General features: G+C 45.4%; 1 long non-coding RNA gene across 4 annotated transcripts in view; it reads left to right on the top strand.

Moving 5' to 3' along the window:
- Positions 1–6,576, top strand: part of LOC119326797 — an 8,551-nt gene extending 1,975 nt beyond the window's left edge. The window contains exons 3-6 of one of the 4 annotated variants that reach the window (XR_005158184.1): positions 1,039–1,205; positions 1,959–2,085; positions 2,515–2,714; positions 6,516–6,576. This is a non-coding gene — a long non-coding RNA (uncharacterized LOC119326797). Of the gene's footprint in view, positions 1–1,038; positions 1,206–1,894; positions 2,086–2,514; positions 2,715–3,163; positions 3,176–5,141; positions 5,184–6,515 lie in introns of those variants that run through there. The other 3 variants (XR_005158181.1, XR_005158182.1, XR_005158183.1) reach the window with 3 other exon arrangements.

Below are 6,576 nucleotides of genomic sequence, written 5' to 3'. Positions count from 1 at the left end.
GGGAATCATGGTCGTCCGCCCAGGTGTTGTTCGTCATGCAGGCGGCCAACGGGAACCCCACGACCCGTAGCCTTGTCCAAGGGATCCGCCTGTTCATCCTCGACTTCCACACCGAATTAATTGAAGTATAACGCCTCAAATCAGTGTGGTTGATGTCGTCTTCTCCCCCTCCGGTGATGCTTTGCCGCGCCTCGATCTCCTCTGCTATGCCGTCCCTATGCTCTATCTTGGTTGCCTCATCGAGATCTGGTGCTTACAGACCCTGTGGACCCCTCGCTGCGGAGCCCTTCATTCCCGAGCCACCGTGTCAGCGTCACCTCGCTCCACCGTCCGCCGTGGACGACGAGGTCGTCGCTCTGGTGAATCCCAAGCCTCCTGGATCATGCCTTCATCAAATAAGTGAGCCACTTATGTGTTTTCTCACGTTCTTTAGTCCCCTCCCCCTCTGTAGCTTGCCCGTGCCTAGCGCCTTCCGCCGTTGCCACGGGACCTTGTCGTCGGCGAGCTTCCCGGCTGCTCTACAAACTCCCAGTGCCCTTGCGGACCACCCCGTGACCCCGCCTTGCTCCAGGACCGTTCACAGCTCGCCCTAGCGTGCTCCCGCGCAGTTCCGAGCCAACCCCGGAGCGCCCGTGCTCGTCGGAGTTCAAGCTCCGTCGTGTAGATGGGAGGTGACATGTGGGTGATATGTGGGCCCCATGTGAAATTGATATTTTTTATTTTCGGTCCCACGTGTAAGTGAGACGACAGAGAGAGCTTTTTCTTTTTCTTTTTCTTTGAGTGGGTCCCACGCGTAAGGGACACATGGAGGGAGGGGTACAAATGTCCAGAAAACGTCCCGTTGACGGTCAAATGCCTTTGACCGGATGGTAACGGAGCGGAAGGGCATTTCTATAAGTGCACATAACGGCGGAGGGGCATTTTTGAGCAGGCTTTTGAATTAGGGGTATATCTGATTAGGTGGTTCGAGTTAGGGACAGAAATGCAAATGGCCCTTTTTATTATGGCCAGTCGTGAGATTGATTGTTTTGGATGCAGGTTTGCAGGTTCATTGGAACAAATGTTCAAAAGGAAGATGCACAGTAAGAATTACAGTAAGAAGTTCAACTACGAGCCCAGACATGAGGTATTTTAACCGCCAACAAAGGGTGTGTTGCGCTAAAAATTAGTAATCTTCGCTCCAAATTCTTAGGTCACTGGCCCAGGTTAGTGCCCATTGTCATTGTGCATCTCTGTTAACTATTTTAGAACTAGCACAAATCTGAGTAGGGCTGGAACAAAATGAACACCCAGGGTTCGAGTACCTCTACTATGATATAATTATCTTCCAAACATGTGTCATTTCCTTATCAAGATGGTTCTCGTGATTTAGGAAAACTAACAACACCTCAATGGTCTTCGCACTAGATTAGCTGTAGGATCCATTTTCTGGAGCATTTTGATTTTGGTGGACTATTTAGATACTTCCATACATACACTTTACTGAAGGTTATTTTGACGGAACGTTAGCTTGGAAGCTTTTCCATACTTTTTGTAACTATCCTTCAGCAAAACTAGAGGCAGTTTGTGTTGTGATGAAATTAAGATTGCTCACAATATTTTGCAGGATAAAATTAATTACAATGTAAGTTCTTTGGTGTGTGATCCATTACAATACAGGAAGTTTGTGGTTTATGCCATAAAATTTCAGTTAATATTTGGTACATGAAGTGATGTAAGTCTGCCACACTGTTCGCATTTGTAGCTTGCTTTGTTTAATAAATAGATTGATCTTATTTTCTATAAACTTTTTTATTTAACCTACTAACTTCAAATACATTATATTTGATCCTTCAAGGGGCAAAATAGTTCAGCTCTTTGTTTTACAAGTTTGAGGGATGAAGGGGGAGATGCTACAACAGTACAACTACAAATTCCCTTGCTTCTTTGTAAGGGAACCAATCAACTAACTTAATGAGATTGATGCACGAGAGCTTCTAGATGTTCTTCTCGATCTTGAATATTCATTTTCTCCAACTATGCAAGATTTGCTTGTGTATAAGTTTGATAAGGCCAGGGGCAAGAACAAAGTGGTTGATTCATTGAGTAAGTTCATCCCTCAGTTAGTTTAACTTGGCTGCTTGTGTCCCATAAGGTTGTACAACCTTTTGCAGCATCTAATCTACTAACACATGGTTAGATTGAATTTGTGTAGTTTCTCATTGTATTCATGCTTTGTAGTCACCGTCTCAAATTTATTTAATTGCTTCAGTTAATTCCATTGGTTAATATGTACTCTTTACTTTATTTGGTTACAAATATAAACCTGCATGCCCTTGATATATAATATCATTCGTTCAGGGTGGTTGAATCCACTATAGGGAGTTCTTTAAATTCGCATGTTGTGTTAGTGCATTGTAATTTGTTTGGTACATACGCTGCAATCAATTAGCAGCCACAAGCTTTCCTTTTTCTTTAGCACTATTTTTTCAACTGCAATTGATGCTTTCATTATAGTTAGTTTTATTTTTCCAGATGAAGTATGCGTTATGTACAGTCCTCCAGAATTCAGAAATTGATCTATAATTCTGTGAAGAGAAGGTTTTCAAACCCAAAGGAGCATTGGCAACCTTAGGGACTTGGGCGCCAACGTGTAGTCCCTGCAGAAGTTGCTCACCCGGAAGGTGGTCTTCTCCAAGGCCTCCCTAGCCTTTGAACAAGACCGCTCCATCAAGGTATCTACACACGTTTCCAATTACCAAACATATCTTTTCTCTTGGGCCACAGGACAATACCTTCGTCTTAATTATTTGAATCCATTATTAAATCTTATTCTTTGGTCGAGTTGAATCTATGAGTCTCCCATGGAGCAATGTTGTCTTTGTTAGGCTGCAATTATATGCCTGGGGGTGGTCAAACTGAAAAGTTCAGGGGAGATTCAGATTACATGTGGTAGTGCTGAACATTGTTATGGCGTTCATCAAATGTGGTAGTGCGTATAAGGTTGTAGCCTCGGGTTAAACTAAAAATATATCTGCAATTTGCTTTTATAGTGTCTAAGAGTTAATGATTTCTAGAATTGCTGCAAATTAATTAATTATTATGGTACCATGTAGTGGTACACTGATTATCTGCCGTTAAGTAATTAATTGAACATTATTTTTGTGTTCATCCATTGTGGCAGTGCATAGGCTGTTATATCTTCAGTTTAAACGAAAAACCATCTAAAATTTGAATTTACATTGTCTAACTGTGAATGGTGGCTAGCTTCGGTTGAAGCTGAAATACCAAAGATCACACTAGAGTGAAAAAACACCCCCGCGTCGCCCTCCTCTGGCTACTCCACCCGCACACCGCCGAGACTTCCCCTCTCCCCTTCTCGTCTTGCCCCTGTCGGAGGCGCTCCGCCCGCGAAGCCTGGGCGGGCGCCAATGAGGGCGGCGGCGGGGCCTCTTCCTGGGCGCCCTCCTTTCTTCTCCTTCCCACTTCGCTGGGTGTGGCGGCTGCGCGGCGGCGCGCGCCGATCTGCGAGATCCGGCTGCAGGGTGCAGCGGCGGTCCTCGGCAGGCGGCTGACTGTGGCCGGTGTCGTCGGGGTGGCTTTGGCGCGTCGTGGGGTGGACGCGGTCGGTCGGGCAAGCGGCCAGATCTGAGCGACGCGCCCTTTCCTGGATGCGGCGGCGGGGATGGCTGGCGGTGCCGCGGTGGCTGCACCCTGGCGGCGCGGCTGCCGGTGCTTTGGCGGCGGGGCTGGCGGGAGGAGGTGTCTCCGGTGGTGGCGTGTTGTGTCGGACCTAGGCTTGGTCCCGACAAGCGGCTCGGCGTGGTGGCTGCTCTGGTCGTGGGCTACAGCGGCGCGGGTTGGTATGGTGGCCTCCCTGCTGCTTGGTTTCTACACGGCAGCTCGGCGGTTCCGGCTGCAGCGACGGTTGGCCTCTCCGCCGGCGTCGGCTCATTTGCAAGTGGACTGCTTCGGCCTTCGATCCCTCTCCTCGGCGTCCGGTTGCTACTTTCATCGAAGGGCTGGTCCTCTCCCAGCTGCGGTCCACCGCTCGTCTCGCGTCCCGGTGCTGCAGGATCGAGCTCGTCCCGCGCCCTACGCGGCTAGACGGAGCTTGTCTCACGCACGGTGCAGCAGGACTGACCTTTGGATCGGGCGGTGGCGGCGATCAGGTGTCGTTCCTTTGGGGTGCGACGTGTCTCGGGTGAGGTGGTGTCGAGGTCTTGGATGCTGGGGCGGCGGCCCTGGTGGTGGTAGCGCGGTGCTTATGGGCAGAGCCCGTGCCTTGGTGCTGCCCGGTCACCATGGCCGTGTGGGCGGCGTGGTGTCCGGGGTGTGGCATTCGATGGCGATGAGTGTTGGCCGAGGTGAAAACCTGTTCTATCTTCGGACGGACCGGCGACGGCGAAGATCGTTCCCTTCTTGAAGGCGTCGTCGCGGCTCTCATTGCCTGTCATGCAGTTCCGAGGGAAACTCTGATGTTTGGATCGGGCGGTGGCGGCGATCCGGTGTCATTCCCTTCCTGAAGGCGCCGCCTTGGAGCACATGGTTCGTCATATGTAGCTTCATCTCTGCGTGGGTAGTGCTAGGGGTGGTGTTGCTACGCTCAGCACCTATGTATCCTGTCCTGGGTGTGTGCGTGTGTTGCGGTTGCGGGGCGTGTGTTTGTACTGGCTGCTTGTTGATTGATGCTTTATATATATAAAGCAGGGCGAAAGCCTTTTTCGGTAAGATCACACTAAAATCCTTTTTTTAAAAGCTCTCATGGCTGAGTTGAATTTCTTCTTGGTTGGTTTAGTAGACGGAAAGTTAGCCTCGTCTCCAAATTCTGAAATATGGAGTATAATTTTTGTTTACTAAAAAGATTAATTGACTTTTAATAGCTGGGGTGATGTGATCTGTTTTTCAACCATGTTAACGTATACTTTTGGAATGGAAAACGAATCTATATCTATTTGTTTAAATAGAGAGAGGACCTGTTTTTCAACCGCATTAATGTATACTTTCGAAACAAAAATGACATTATATCTATTTTTTAAGCTTTTCCAAAATTGGAAGCTGGAAGATGTATACTTTTGGCTGCACGGTGATTTTTTTCTGCCTATCCGTCCATTCAACTGAACCTGATCATCTCTGATTAGTGTTGTTCCTACTTCTTGCAGGGTAAACCATTGAGTGACAATGATACATGTGTGTCCATTGCAACTTAGAGGTTCATAGTGATTAGCAGCATGAGGTGCTGAGCACATCGCGTGTGTGTCTGTATGTGTGCGCTGATATGTGGTTCATGAGGAACAAACTGATTAAGCATGCTCCAAAGCTACGAGCGACTGAACTAGGTATCTTTTCTATTTTCATGGTGAAGCTTGATTTTAATTGCTAAAGAATAGCAGGAGATGGAATCATTGAAATACAATCAATTCTTAAGTAAATGAACTGAAACTTGATGGTTGTGTGTTATTGGTACAATATGTATTTTGAGCCTGAATTGTGACGCAAATCGAGAATTCCTGGTTACTTATTATTAGTATATAGTATACCTTTTTTGGGCCTGAATTCTGAACCTTGCTGATTTTTTTTGGTAGTGTGTTATCAGTGTAGTATGCATTTTTGGCCTGAATCCTTAACCTTATCTAGGTATTGGTTTTCTGCAATCAGTGAAGCACTCATGGTCATGCGTATTTGTTAGTCTACATTACTTATAGATTTAGTTGTTTTGATATGTATCCACTCGTCGGTTAGTTAACTGAAATTTGTTGGCAGTGGTTCTTTATGTTCTTTAACTGTTATACAGAAGCAGCGGACTGAAACATTTAAAAACAATCAGCTCTTTATGAATTAACTAAAGACTTGATGGTTGCGTTATTATTATAGTATATACATTTTTGGGCCTGAATTACAAATCTGATTCAAATATCCTTGTTTTGTGTTATTATTATGGTAATGTTATCGAGATTTGTTAATGTTTTTTTCTTTTCCTTCCTGAACTTCTGATACTCTCTGCAGTGATGAAATGTTTTTGCATGTCAGTTAAGTACCAGGGCAACCACAGATGATGTTTCTTCTTTTCATTGAGTTGCCTTACTGTTATGTCATCCAACTTTTTGTTAATATACACACTTGACAACTTACCGTTATAACGTCCAACTTTTTGTTAATATACACACTTGATTCTGGAACCCATGAACTCTTTGTCTCTCCGAGGACATGTTTCACATCTACTCCTGTTTGTAAAAAAACATTATAGTCCATTATGTGCTATATAGGCAAAAAATACATAATTGGTTCTCTTCTATGTGCTTTCCTTAATGAATACACTTGGTTCACAAAAGCCTTAGCATAATTTGTTGAACAAGTTTTGCCTAATTTTATTTCTTGCATCTTCTATGGTAGGTTTTATTTTTTGGTACTTGTAAAATTGTTCAGATTACTTAGCTTCGTTCAGCTGCTGTGTTGACTAAATCTACTGTGCCTATAAACATACGTGCTTGCCGTGACCATGTCGGCTATGTTGTTATTCTTTTTTGAATTGGTAGGTTGAAACCAAGAGGGCATTGTAAACTTTGATGACACTTTGTGGGAAACCAATTACTTCAT

This window comes from Triticum dicoccoides, chromosome 6B, assembly GCF_002162155.2.
Source record: "Triticum dicoccoides isolate Atlit2015 ecotype Zavitan chromosome 6B, WEW_v2.0, whole genome shotgun sequence".
NCBI classification, from domain to species: Eukaryota; Viridiplantae; Streptophyta; class Magnoliopsida; order Poales; family Poaceae; genus Triticum; species Triticum dicoccoides.
The sequence above is the reverse complement of the archived record's forward strand: the minus strand, read 5'-3'. Positions and strand labels throughout refer to the sequence as shown.